Source organism: Paramisgurnus dabryanus, chromosome 12, assembly GCF_030506205.2.
Source record: "Paramisgurnus dabryanus chromosome 12, PD_genome_1.1, whole genome shotgun sequence".
Lineage (NCBI taxonomy): Eukaryota > Metazoa > Chordata > Actinopteri > Cypriniformes > Cobitidae > Paramisgurnus > Paramisgurnus dabryanus.
The window spans coordinates 16762473-16775338 of NC_133348.1; positions in this window are offsets into that span (position 1 = coordinate 16762473).

Here is a 12866-nt window from a genome sequence, read left to right on the forward strand (position 1 = left end):
AAAACGAAATACCAGGAATAGGACAGCCATTCATCTTATAAATATGGCCAGATGGAGCACATGTGTTTCTGTTATGAGTTTCTTGATAAGGTGTCCAAATAACGTAAGGCTTTGGAACTGCAGTGTGTGCTTTATTGCCAAATGACAAATTCAAAGTCAAAATTACAGATGTTAGAAAGACGAAAGGGAAATTGTTAACCTGTGCAACATTCAGTATAAAGGAATTTTATTTTAGGAAGTTATTAGGTGTTTGTACAAAACAGGGCTCTTAGATCTGTGCAGGCATCTTAGCACAAATGGTAATTTCTGGTATTATTAAACAGATGTGATTTCAAAATCCAGTGATTACTGGGCTACAACGTATTTCCTATTATTACAAAATCAACTCCTTTTATATAAAACAAAATGTCCAGTTTCATGCAATCCCAGATGTTCCTAATACTACTTAACATCATAGCAGGGCCGGCGCTAGCTATAGGCAGAGTAGGCAAATGCCTAGGGCCTCAAGCTTGGAAGGGGGGCCTCCATAGCTGCTAAGTCCATGTGCGCTGGTCTGACAATCACTACTGACAGCATTAAATAAAGTTTTAGGGTGAGTTCAACTTTATGCGGCGCTGCCACTGCAAGAATTAAGTTTGTTTTAAAAAAAGTTTGTATTAAAAGTCGAACAGCAAACAAAACTGGCGTTCCCTAAAGTAAACTGTCTGTATATCTTGTAAGTCCTCTACACTTTTTAGTTTTTACTTTTAGTTTTCAAATCATGAAAGTAGTTTGTCTGTTTAACTTCCAGTGGCAGCTGATTTGTATGGATATTTAAGGTAGTTTATAAAAAGGTATGGCAATAGTCTGATAGATAACTTTATACTGTATATTGGTTAAGTAAGAGGGAAATTCTTCTTTATACCAAGTTAAAATAAAAAAACAATAAAAGTTTTCTAGGAGGTGTTCACCTGTAATTTTTTTACGGTTAGGGTTTTTGCAATGTACTGTTGTCTTTTTAATTTTACTCTTTGGAGAAAGCAAAACTGTTATCCTGTGTTATCCCAAAAAGGTGGTGTTTTTAATAAATGTGACTGCCTTAAAATTTTTAACACATGTGGTTTTGCATAATTTCTAATGACATTTTAGCATAAAGTTATTCAATTTGTTGATAAAACTTAATAAAAAGTAAAAGTAATGGGGAAAAACATGTTTATTAGTAGTGCTCATCTGATTTCTTACGCAGTAGAAAAACATGTTCTTACATTATTCTGAAAATTAAAGGGGTGTGAGGGGCCTCCAACATAAATTTTGCCTAGGGCCTCCAAATATCTAGAACCGGCCCTGCATCATAGTACTACATTATATCAGATTAATGTTTGTTTTTTTACAGTTGTTCTTACGTTTAATAGAAAGTGTCCTTTATCTTAACTAAAGAGAATTTAGATTTGCTTGATGCCATGTTTTAGTACAGCGTTATATTGTACATAGTTTAACTGCAGGTTTATTATGATGGTAATTTCACTCTAATGTAAATACTAACATTTAAGTGTTGTCACCAATCACTACTTAAATGTTATTAAATCAATATGCCAAGTCTGTTTTATTCCTCTCACAACTTTCAAACAAAATTTCATTCTTTCCAATGCACTAAACAATGTCAGTCCTGCTCAAAAAATGCACATGCATTTAAGCGTTAGACCCTGTCTGCTTTATTGCTGTGAATATCACTGACAACCAAGCAAACATGACCTCTGAGACTCTGTGGAGACTGTGGGAGAGCACAGAGAAAGACCCCTTGCACATTTATGACGCCATTAATGGTCTTGATGCATGTCCAGACTTCCATATAAAGTGATAATTTGGCATATTTCCATTTGTTCCTTCAATAATAAAACGAAACAAATTTGTGGCTAAAGAGAGGTTTCATGGAATAGTCCCAGTTTGTTACGGCAACGACCCGTCTGCGATTATAGCCACGGGACAGACAATAGGATTATGTAATCAAGAAATCCAGCCAGTCAATCCTGCCAACGGTTTTAAAGGGTCTGGCTCAAGAAAATAAGATGAGAAGATATTTTTAAACTATCCAAATTGAATTTCAAATAAAAAAGGTTTTATAGGACAAAAGCACATTTCAAATGGTTTTAAAGCAGTACTTATCTACTGCATGGAAACTACTGATAGTGTTCAAAAATATATGACGATTTAAAATAAATTGTTTAAGTATAAAATACAGTCAGTAATTGCACACTTCATTAAACCTTGTTTTGATATAATGAAAATGTACGGCCTGGCATTTAAAGGCACAATATGTAATTTTTGTGTTAGAGGTCACAAAAATGGTGTAGTTTGATGATACTGTGAAAGAGCAATATGAGTCTTCACCTTTACTGTCAATGGGAATCAATCCGATAGGACTCACAAATAATATTTAGCATGAATGATGTAATCAAAAAAAGTTTAATATCTATTATATTATAAAGAAAGCCCACAATGTGGCCATATGATTACAAGCCAGTGAACCACGTTTAGTGCTATTTAGCATTATTTAATTCTTTAATTTATTTATTACATGACTACTTCTGCATGCAGTGCTCGACTGTACATTTTTTTTTATTATTAATGTATTTTATCTGGCACCATCTCGTGTCCCCCATGAGAGCCGTGCACCCCAGTTTGAGAATCACTGGCATATGACAACAAAGTATTAAGTACACCTAAAAAAATCGTTGCTGCCTTAATTTTTTGGTTAAATCAACTCAGATTTAAAGGTCATTTCAATGTACTATTATTTATCTTGATGAGATGAGTTGCTACAACTTATAAAATTAAGTTGACTTCTTTCAACTATATTTTTTTAAGTTATAAGTTATAACAACTCATATCTAGTCAAGATAAATAATTGTAAGCTGAAATGATTTGTAAACTGAGTTGATTTAACAAAACCATTTAAGGCAGCAAATAATTTTTTACAGTGTATTAAAATCACTTTCGTGATGTCACATGCTGACTGGTCTGCGCAGTCATGTTTGGCAGCAAAACCAGAAACTGAGAATAACCCAGACAAATAACATTGTGCTAGTGATTTTTGGATATTTGAATGCATACATCTTACATACGTGCCTTTAAGTAGTACTTGTATTTTTTGTATTACCAGTGCTTAAGTATGTATAAGTACTGTATATAAGTAACATAATCATGTGTCAAACATATGGCGGCTGTCTCCTGTTGTCTACTTATTATCTAAACAGCATCTTTATATTTTCCAGTTTGTTTTCCTTGGGAAGTGAGTCAAGAGTATTTTAAGCTGTATCAGAATCCACTAAGATAAGTCACATAGTTTATATTTATCATTCTGTGCTATCACTTGGTAACAGAGCATTGAACAATAAAATAGTGACAAATTCACAAACAAAAAGTACAGAACTGCATCTAGATCACATTTGTCTTTCAACAGTTTTATAAGACTATCTGTACTTATCCGAGGCCTTGTCAGGTTTTAATAATAATCACAATGTTCTGCATAATGTCAAATTATGTAAATGTTTACATAATAATGACTTAGCAACTGCTGTGTCCTATTGCATTGCAGGAATATAAAGTTACATAGTTGTGCGCCACTGACTATTCCAACAGCATATCATGAGGATCTGCATAAAGCATTATCCACTGCAGACCAAAAGTATCCAGACCGCTTTATTGAAAATTCATTATTAAAAGTAATTAAGTCTCATAAATAAATGAAGTGATAAAATGTGGCTGACACGCAATACTAAAAAATGACAGTGTCAAGTATGTCATTGATGCACGACCAGCATTGGAAAACCCATCCTGTTATTTGGGATGAGTACTGTATGATAATGGATGCTGGAGTACAAAGTGTGACTGGAAGCATGAGGACATGGAAAATAGCCAAGTTTATGTGCTTGGCAAGGTCAGATTACAGGCAACAGAAATACTGGTGTAATAGCCTTGGTTAAGAATTATTGCAGTCGTAAAAAGACTCTAATTTATAGCAGCTTTGTGTTTTTAAACAGGACAAATTCCACTGATCGGTATCCTAGAAATGAAAGAAATACTAAAGATGGACACCTCTGAAGTGTTGTCAGTTGCCTACAGAAACATTGTGCCCATTTAAGCGTTTTTGAGCTTGTACATTTTAAATGCAACTACGACAGGAAGTAACTTTAAATAAAGTTGCATAATTATTGATAGTTTTAAAATTTTCTTAGACTGCATTTAACTGGTGCATGATTCTTTAAATGCAAATACACAAGATTTGCAACATTGAACTTTATGTATCCTAAAGTAATATAATAAGGGTTTTAGTTTATCGCCTGACATTTATTTCGAGATATGTCATCTGCTTATTGTTAAACGTTTTGAAAGCAACAGACATGTTTGTTTCCCACACAATAAATTAAGTTTCTTCCAGCCAAGTGCACAGCTGAAGAGATCCAGTATTATGTCACACTACCCAGTAAAGCCTGCTAATGACATCCACTGGAAACAGACCATTAGACCCATAATGGGTCAATTTATTTGTGTCGCCATGTGATGTAAAACTGCTAAGGGTTGGTGTTATATGACTATAACATGAACAAATGAAAATTAAAAATGAACAAATTTAGCATATCTGACGGTCTTCTTTATCTCAAAACAATATTTAGTTTAATTTTTAGTATTTTGGTGTTTGGGAATTTGACCTTGTTGACCCTACACTTTGCTAACTTAGGAATGACCCCATGACACAAGGTCTGACTTTTGATCGCCCAACCTAAATTTTGTGAATGTTTACCCTAAAAAGGTGTAAAGACAAGGTAAGTTTTATGGTATGGTTTATATAACTAACAAAGTAAATGATCTCAGGAGTCATTATCTCAGGTTAAGACTTCTTTATGGTACTGTATGGTATTTTCTATTTGCATACAAAACCACTGCTTCCTTGGTTGGAATTGTATACAAAATTCTACTACCTTGTAATTTACAAAAGCAAAATTCAAACATGCTGTCTTTTATAAAATGCAGATGGTAAGCATGAGGGCTTATCCACAGAGGCCGATGTCTATTTTGGATTAAATCTTCAGGAAGACCCCTCATGGACTGACACAATGCTCCAGCTGTGCTCTGGCTCTCAAAGGTAGAACCACTTTTTCATCAAAATGTCTTTAATAAACCTGATGAAAGCCGGACTGCCCCAAGAATCAACATGTTGAAGGATGTATGCATGCCTTTGGAAAAAAAAGCTATACCCTCTGTGAAGACCTGAATATATTTACCACAATTCATTTGTGTATTGTGGTACAGACAACACCCACCAAATCCTCAAAAAATCGCCTGCTTGATCAAAACTTGTCGTGACAACACACATGCTTTCAAAATGTTTTCTCACACATTATAAACAACATTGTACCCTTCCCCACAGAGAGTTCATCGTTTCCTCTCAAAAAGGGAAGATTAAGAGAAAAAGATAATTTGACAGTGGAAAAACCACAAGGGAGAAAACACAACAGTAGCATGGGTGGTGCTTTTCTTTAGATTTAAAGCCTGGCAGATGTTCTACAAAAGCAGAACATTTCGGAGTTCATAGAGGTCGTTTTTTAATCGCTTTGTAACTCTTACAGCCTTCTTTTGTTAAGCTCATAAGTTGTTTTAAGGCTCAAATTTGATGTGTAGAAATCATTCAGCAATTTTAAAGCATAAAAATATTATTTTTGTGTGTGTGGGGGTTGGTCTATGTGGTTTACGAGGACATGAATAGTGTATAATGACATGTTTATTATGCTATAAACGTGGTTTACGGGGACACAAAGAGTGTCCCCATAAACTGAAACGCTAACAAAACATACTAAATGGTAGTTTTTCATAGATTAAAGACTGGCAACAGGTTTTTGTGACATTGGGGTTAGGGATTGGGGTAGATAAGGGGAATAGAATATAACAGTTTGGACAGTATAAAATGCATTGCGTCTATGGAGATGTCCCCGTAAACCACATACACCAACATGTGTGTGTGTGTGTGTGTGTATGTGTATATATAAATATATATTTACCAGTGTACAGTTAGCGGCAAACAATCTACAAATGGAGACGCTTTAGGCCTATTGCTACTCTACCAAGAAGTGGGCGCCCAGTCAAAATGACACCAAGAGCACAATGAAGACTCATCAATGAGGTAAAGAAACAACCCTGAATGACAGCCAAAGATTTAAAGGCATCAATGAAACTTGCAAACATCTCTGTTCATGAGTCTACAATACGTAAAACACTAAACAAGCAGAGTATCCATGGCAGGACACCACAAAGGAAGCCACTGCCAACTAAAAAGAACATTGCTGCACGCCTGAAGTTTGCAAAAGAGAACACTGACACTCCACAGCAGCATTGGCTAAATGTTTTGTGAACTCAGATTAAACTATTTGGAAAAAAACACACAGCACTACATTTGGCATAGAAAGGGCACGGCATATCATAATGAAAACATCATTCCAACTGTAAAGTATGGTGGAGGAAACATCATAATTTGGGCCTGCTTTGCTGCATCAGGGCCTGGCCAGCTTGCAATCATTGAGGGTAAAATTAATTCCCTACGTCAGATGAAACTGTGTATAAGGTGTGTGATGCAACAGGAAAACGAACCAAAACACAGGAGAAAGTCCACAACAGAATGGCTTCAGAAAAACTAAATCGGCCAAGTCAGAGCCCAGACCTCAACCCAATAAAGATGCTATGGATTGATTTAAAGAGGGCCATACAAATGAGACTTCTAAAGAATATAACTATAAAGAATATATATATCACTTCCTTTAGCTGTGTACCAATTTTATTTTCACAGCTTTCTTATCTAATGGCCTTGCCGTGCCCTCCAAAATGTATCTTTTATGTCAAAGATATGTCAGTGTTAGATCCTGACACTTAGCAACGACATAAATACTCCCACGGGTTAAAAGTGTTTTATAAAAACAAAGCTAGATAAATATATTTTCCATTACATACAGTTTGCAAAAAACAAATGCTTAAGTATTCACGGCTATCAGATGACAAAGGCCATCCTAGTTAAATGCTGCAGATACTGAATAAGAATGGAGAGTAGCACAATAATGATACTGAATGACAGATGTTTAGAAATTGAAACTGATCATGTTTAAACATTACTGTAATGTTTTCACTAATCAGTAATTGCTCCCTAACGGATACAGTACCAAATCCTACATCTGTCATATCTTTCAACACAAATATTAAAGAACCAAGAAAATAATATTGGGTGTACCAAAATTCTATATTTGAGTATAGTCCAAAGGACATAGAGTTTGTTCACTTAGTCATCATCAATTCCACAAACGTGAAATATCAACACCTCTAACATAGTAACATGTGTGTACCTGAGTAAATTACTGCATATTGCTGTGTGAGATTAACCTGAACAAGGTTGACACCCTTTTACACCTACCGTAGTCTATACGCAAGAGATGAAGGAGATGTCTGCGTAATTATGTGTTTACTGATGTTAAATGGCTGGGCTTAGGGTTGTCAAGCACGTCTGGACCAGTATTTTTTCAGACAACAGTTAGTAGGACATCACAATTCTGAGTAGCTATGGACCCAAGGGCAATTACAGAAGTGACGGCAGATCCTCAAATTCCTACTGAGGCAACATATTTTTCGTGCTCACTGGCTGAAAGAAATGAGATAAATAAAACAAATGTTTGTCTGCTGCTATTTGCTTGGAAAAACTCTGCGTGTGTAATTGTTTCCTAAATTAAAGACGTGGGCTTGGCATGTGAACTTCCAATATTCCCAAATATGGGCTGTGGAGTCATTTTTATTCTAGCTTACCTTGAGTAAGTAGAGTTTGTGTATATCCAAGTGAAATGACAGTAAAATGGCTTAACATTCATGCAAATTCATGCCAAGAAACACTGAGGATTTCAGAATGGCTGTGAATTTGAATGGCTGGTCAATGAAATAATAAATGTCTCAGTACAATCACTAACCACTATCTTCCAAAATCAGATTAAGGTGGGAAAACACAATTAAAAAACATACAGCAGGTCAAAAAAGTATAGTATAGTAAATATAGTATATACACTCACCTAAAGGATTATCAGGAACACCATAGTAATACTGTGTTTAACCCCCTTTCGCCTTCAGTACTGCCTTATTTCTACATCACAATGATTCAACAAGGTGCTGAAAGCATTGTTTAGAAATGTTGGCCCATATTAATAGGATAGCATCTTGCAGTTGAAGGAGATTTGTGGGATGCACATCCAAGGGCACAAAGCTCCCATTCCACCACATCCCAAAGATGCTCTATTGGGTTGAAATCTGGAGACTGTGGGGGCCATTTTAGTACAGTGAACTCATTGTCATGTTCAAGAAACCAATTTGAAATGATTCAAGATTTGTGACATGGTGCGTTATCCTGCTGAAAGTAGCCATCAGGGGATGGGTACATGGTGGTCATAAAGGGATGGAAATGGTCAAAAACAATGCTCAGGTAGGCCGTGGCATTTAAACGATGCCCAACTGGCACTAAGGGGCCTAAAGTGTGCCAAGAAAACATCCCCCACAACATTACACCACCACCACCAGCAGCCTGCACAGTGGTAACAAGGCATGATGGATCCATGTTCTCATTCTGTTTACGCCAAATTCTGACTCTACTATCTGAATGTCTCAACAGAAATCGAGACTCATCAGACCAGGCAACATTTTTCCAGTCTTCAACTGTCCAATTTTGATGAGCTCGTGCAAATTGTAGCCTGTTTTTCCTAATTGTAGTGGAGATGGGTGGTCCTGGTGGGGTTGTGCGTGTTGTGGCTCACAAATGCTTTGCTGCATACCTTGATGGTAACGAGTGGTTATTTCAGTCAAAGTTGCTTTTCTATCAGCTTGAAACAGCCGGCCCATTGTCCTCTGACCTCTAGCATCAACAAGGCATTTTCGCCCAAAAGGTTCTTCGTGTATAAGTGATATACAGTAGGTATCTAAGTTAATTATGTTCGCAGTTGTTGTTAGTACGCCATAGGTCAACCAACATACACGTCGCATGACAATGACAACATGGAGGATGTTTTATGTTCGTAATGTATTCATCCACTATTAAAAATAAAGGTGCTAAACGATGCCTTGGACAAACCATTTTTGGTTGTGTGGTTCCATAAACAACCTTACATAACATACAAAGAACTTTTCTGTTTCACAAAAGGTACCTTATACTGAAAGGTTGTTTGGGGAACCAAAAATGGCATCATGGGTTCTGGCATCATATATAAAATGTGTCAAAAAGTAGGTATTTCATCTATGCTGTCACAGTATGGGATTTCGGATACAGGTAGTGTGTCTCATTTATTCCACTGGTTTGGTGGTGATAAGATCATTGACAACATTGAAAGCTCTCAGGAATGATGACAGCATGTGACCTTTAGCGGCCTGGGTCATCAGTAGATGAAATACAGATGTTTCCACTCATTTATGATAAGCGAGAAGCAGGAGAAAATCAGTTTGCCAGAGCACAATGATGTCAATTTCCAATTATAAGTCGCAGGAGGAGAGAAAAAACTGTGAGCAAGCTTGAAATTTTACTACATCCTGAGAACTGGCCATAACACCAATGAGGTCTACAGACGTCTGGTCACGACATTACCAAGACTATAAGATGATATGAGAGTAAATTCACAGTATCTTCTTTCAGTTTAATTTTATGGGTTTCCGGATGTCTGTGGTTGTCGTGTGCTATTTTTGTCCGGAAAAAATAAAATCTATATTTTATCAAGGCGGCAGGCAAAGATGAGTAGTACATTCCTCAGATAACTTTCTCAAATATGGTGTCATAGCTTAGAAATGTACAAATTAATCTTTTACAAAATTTCCCTCAGTAAATGTCCCGGGAATGTATGAATCAGACATAACATACTACACATTTCCCACAATACAGTATTTTAAAATCTGAGATGCCAAAAAGGCTACCATGCAATGATGATCACTGTCACAAAATGTTCCTTACATTCAAGTACCTAATGTTCAGACTAGCCAAATATGGTGTGAAGCTTCAGGAGTGGAATGAGGTGGATTGCTCACAGGCAACCACCACAAAATAATTCAGAGCACAGCTTGTTTCTTTTTACCGCTAACTAGACTCAGGAATGCAAACTACATTGTGCATGGAAACACATTAAAAGGAAGCTGGCACACGGTGACCTTTCTGCGTAGAGATGATGGAACGGACTCGGAAAACATTCTCTGACACTGAAATACATTTAGCAACTCCTATAATACTGGGACCTGTGGAAACACATCTCCTTTCATCTAATAGATCTGCTTCCCGTGATCCTGGCACGCGCACCAAGTGTCTCTGGTCTAATGAGCTTTACTCTGATATTACAGGTCAGAGGAGCGGATTACTGGAACAGCTGTGCAGGTGGTCACAGTCCGGTCTGAACATCAATCTGGAATCCTCCATGCTGCTTCTTTCTAATTCAAGTCCATTTCAAGGATGAATTACTACATTCAGAGGCTCCCAAGTCATACAAAATAGCCCATGACAAAATATGCATATCACATTCCTTTCTTCTTCTGTATTATTACTTTGCAATGAATTTGTGTGGCCTCGGCTAAGAGATGAGCATTCATTGTATTCACATGAACATGCCATTCTTGTGATTTGTTGTTATGCTTTTGAATACAGATTTGCTTACAAATGACTGAACGTGAAGCATAAACATTAAGTTCCTCTGAATCAACCTCCAAATGTTCTGATGGTTCCAGACAGAGTATTTACTTTTTATGGTATTGAAAAGGTGTTCCTATTACCGTAGGTTGCTTGCAGGCTGACATATTTACTGGTAATACTGTTTATAGTTTCTAGACACAAGCATGCTTAAGCAGTGGCGTGTTTACCATTTTGGGGGCCCTAAGCAAAGTCCAAGGACCTGGGGCCCCCCATGCCCCAACATTAAGAAAAAAATTATTGGTTTAAAAATACAAATAGTGCCCATTGTCTTATTCAAAAGAATAAAGAATCATTATCTGTCAAAAACATAAAGGTCTTGACACCGCAGTGGTTTCCAAACTTTTTCCAAAAGGCCTCCCTTTTGTACAGAAAAATATTTTTAAGCCTATCTCAGATATATCCTTTGCTGGCAAATTCCTTATAAGATGTATTTAAAATGATGTAATTAATACAGTACTGCAACTTCAGTGTGTGATCTTAAAAAAAAAAATAAGAAAAAAGCGGAATGCTTACCATGCAGACTTTTTATAACTCTGCAATCATTAAATAAAAAAATCATTAAATAAGTTAACCGCTTGTGGACAGTAGGGGGCCCCCCAAGCCCATGGGGCCCCAAGCAATTGCGTGGTTTGCGTGGTGGGTAAACACGCCACTGTGCTTAAGACTTCACAAATAAAGTTTTTAGTTTTAAATAAGGGTGCCAGAATTTAATTCAAGAATATTTAAGAATTAATCACCATGAATATTAGAGTTAAAGTTCTTAAAGAGATAGTTCACCTAAAAAATAATATTCTGTCATCATTTATTTACCCTGATGTTGCTTTAAATGTATAAATTTCTTTGTTTTGCTGAACACAAAGGATGATATTTGTAATCAAGCAGGGAACAGGAGCACCATTGATTTCCATAGTAAAAAAGAAAAATACTATGAAAGTCAATGGTGCTTAACTCTTTCCCCAACATTGACAAGATAACTCGTCAATTAAGAGAAAACGCTTCCCTGTCAATGACGAGAGTTTCCGGCTTTCCACAATACCGCTATTATCCACCAGGTGGCGAACATCCGCAACTTATACAACCCGGAAGTAGCGCCTCACGTGTATGTTTTAAAGATCGCTCTGCATCTGATCTCTAACAAAAGCCCTTCACAAAAATGGAATTATCTCAGCTTTTTGCTCAAAATTGGGTGTTTTTGAAGAAACCTACCCATATTTGAAAGGTGATAAAAGATTACTAATTAAGTTAGGATGAAACAGTTTTCATTTGATATATTGTTTGTTTATATATTTAAAGAAGAACATTTTCTGGAAGGGCATAAACTTTTGTGAAATCATGAAAAATGCTGGCGCTGGCTGGCAACTTTTTTTAAAAAACGCTGGCGGGGAAAGAGTTAAAAACGTTTTGGTTACAAATATCTTCCCTTGTTTTCAGCAGAACAAAGAAATTGATACAGGTTTGTAATAACTTGAGGATGAGTAAATGATGACAGATTTTTCATTTTTGGGTGAACTATCCCTTTAAGATGCTTTTACAGTAGTTGGTTTACTTACTGGTGTGCTCCCAGGTGAACACACTTTTAGAAAGCAAACATGTTTTATTTATAGCCGCATTGCTTGTAGTTTATTCGGCTTGGAATACAATTCTCAAACTTTCGTGATTCTCGCTATTTCCAAAAAAAAATAGATAATAAAGTTTATGCAAGTGTCCAAAAAGGATTTATGATACACGTATCACTTTTTTAAAAGTAGAAAAATCAGCATGAGAAGAAACTGGAATTTATTTGTCAGGCACTATTGCATTTGTAGTAAACTTACAGTTGCTCAATCCTACAGGTCGTATTTTACTCTTATCTTTTGGACTTGTGCATGCTGTAACAGATCAAGACATTAGCGAGACCTGTGATGATTATTGCCTGTTAAGCCTGTAAAAGTGTAAGTGAATCAAGAGGACATGAATTATAAGTACCTCCAGGTGCTTGTTTTGAAAATAATTCTCTTGTAATCCTCTAATTTATTATGTTTGCATCAAACGTAAGCACTAGTTTCATAACTGGAATATTTTCTCCTTTAACTCAGGTTCCAAAGAAATTGATTAACTGGGAGAAGCTTATGTGCGTCACTGGGATAGACTATGGTTTCCATGGCAGAGC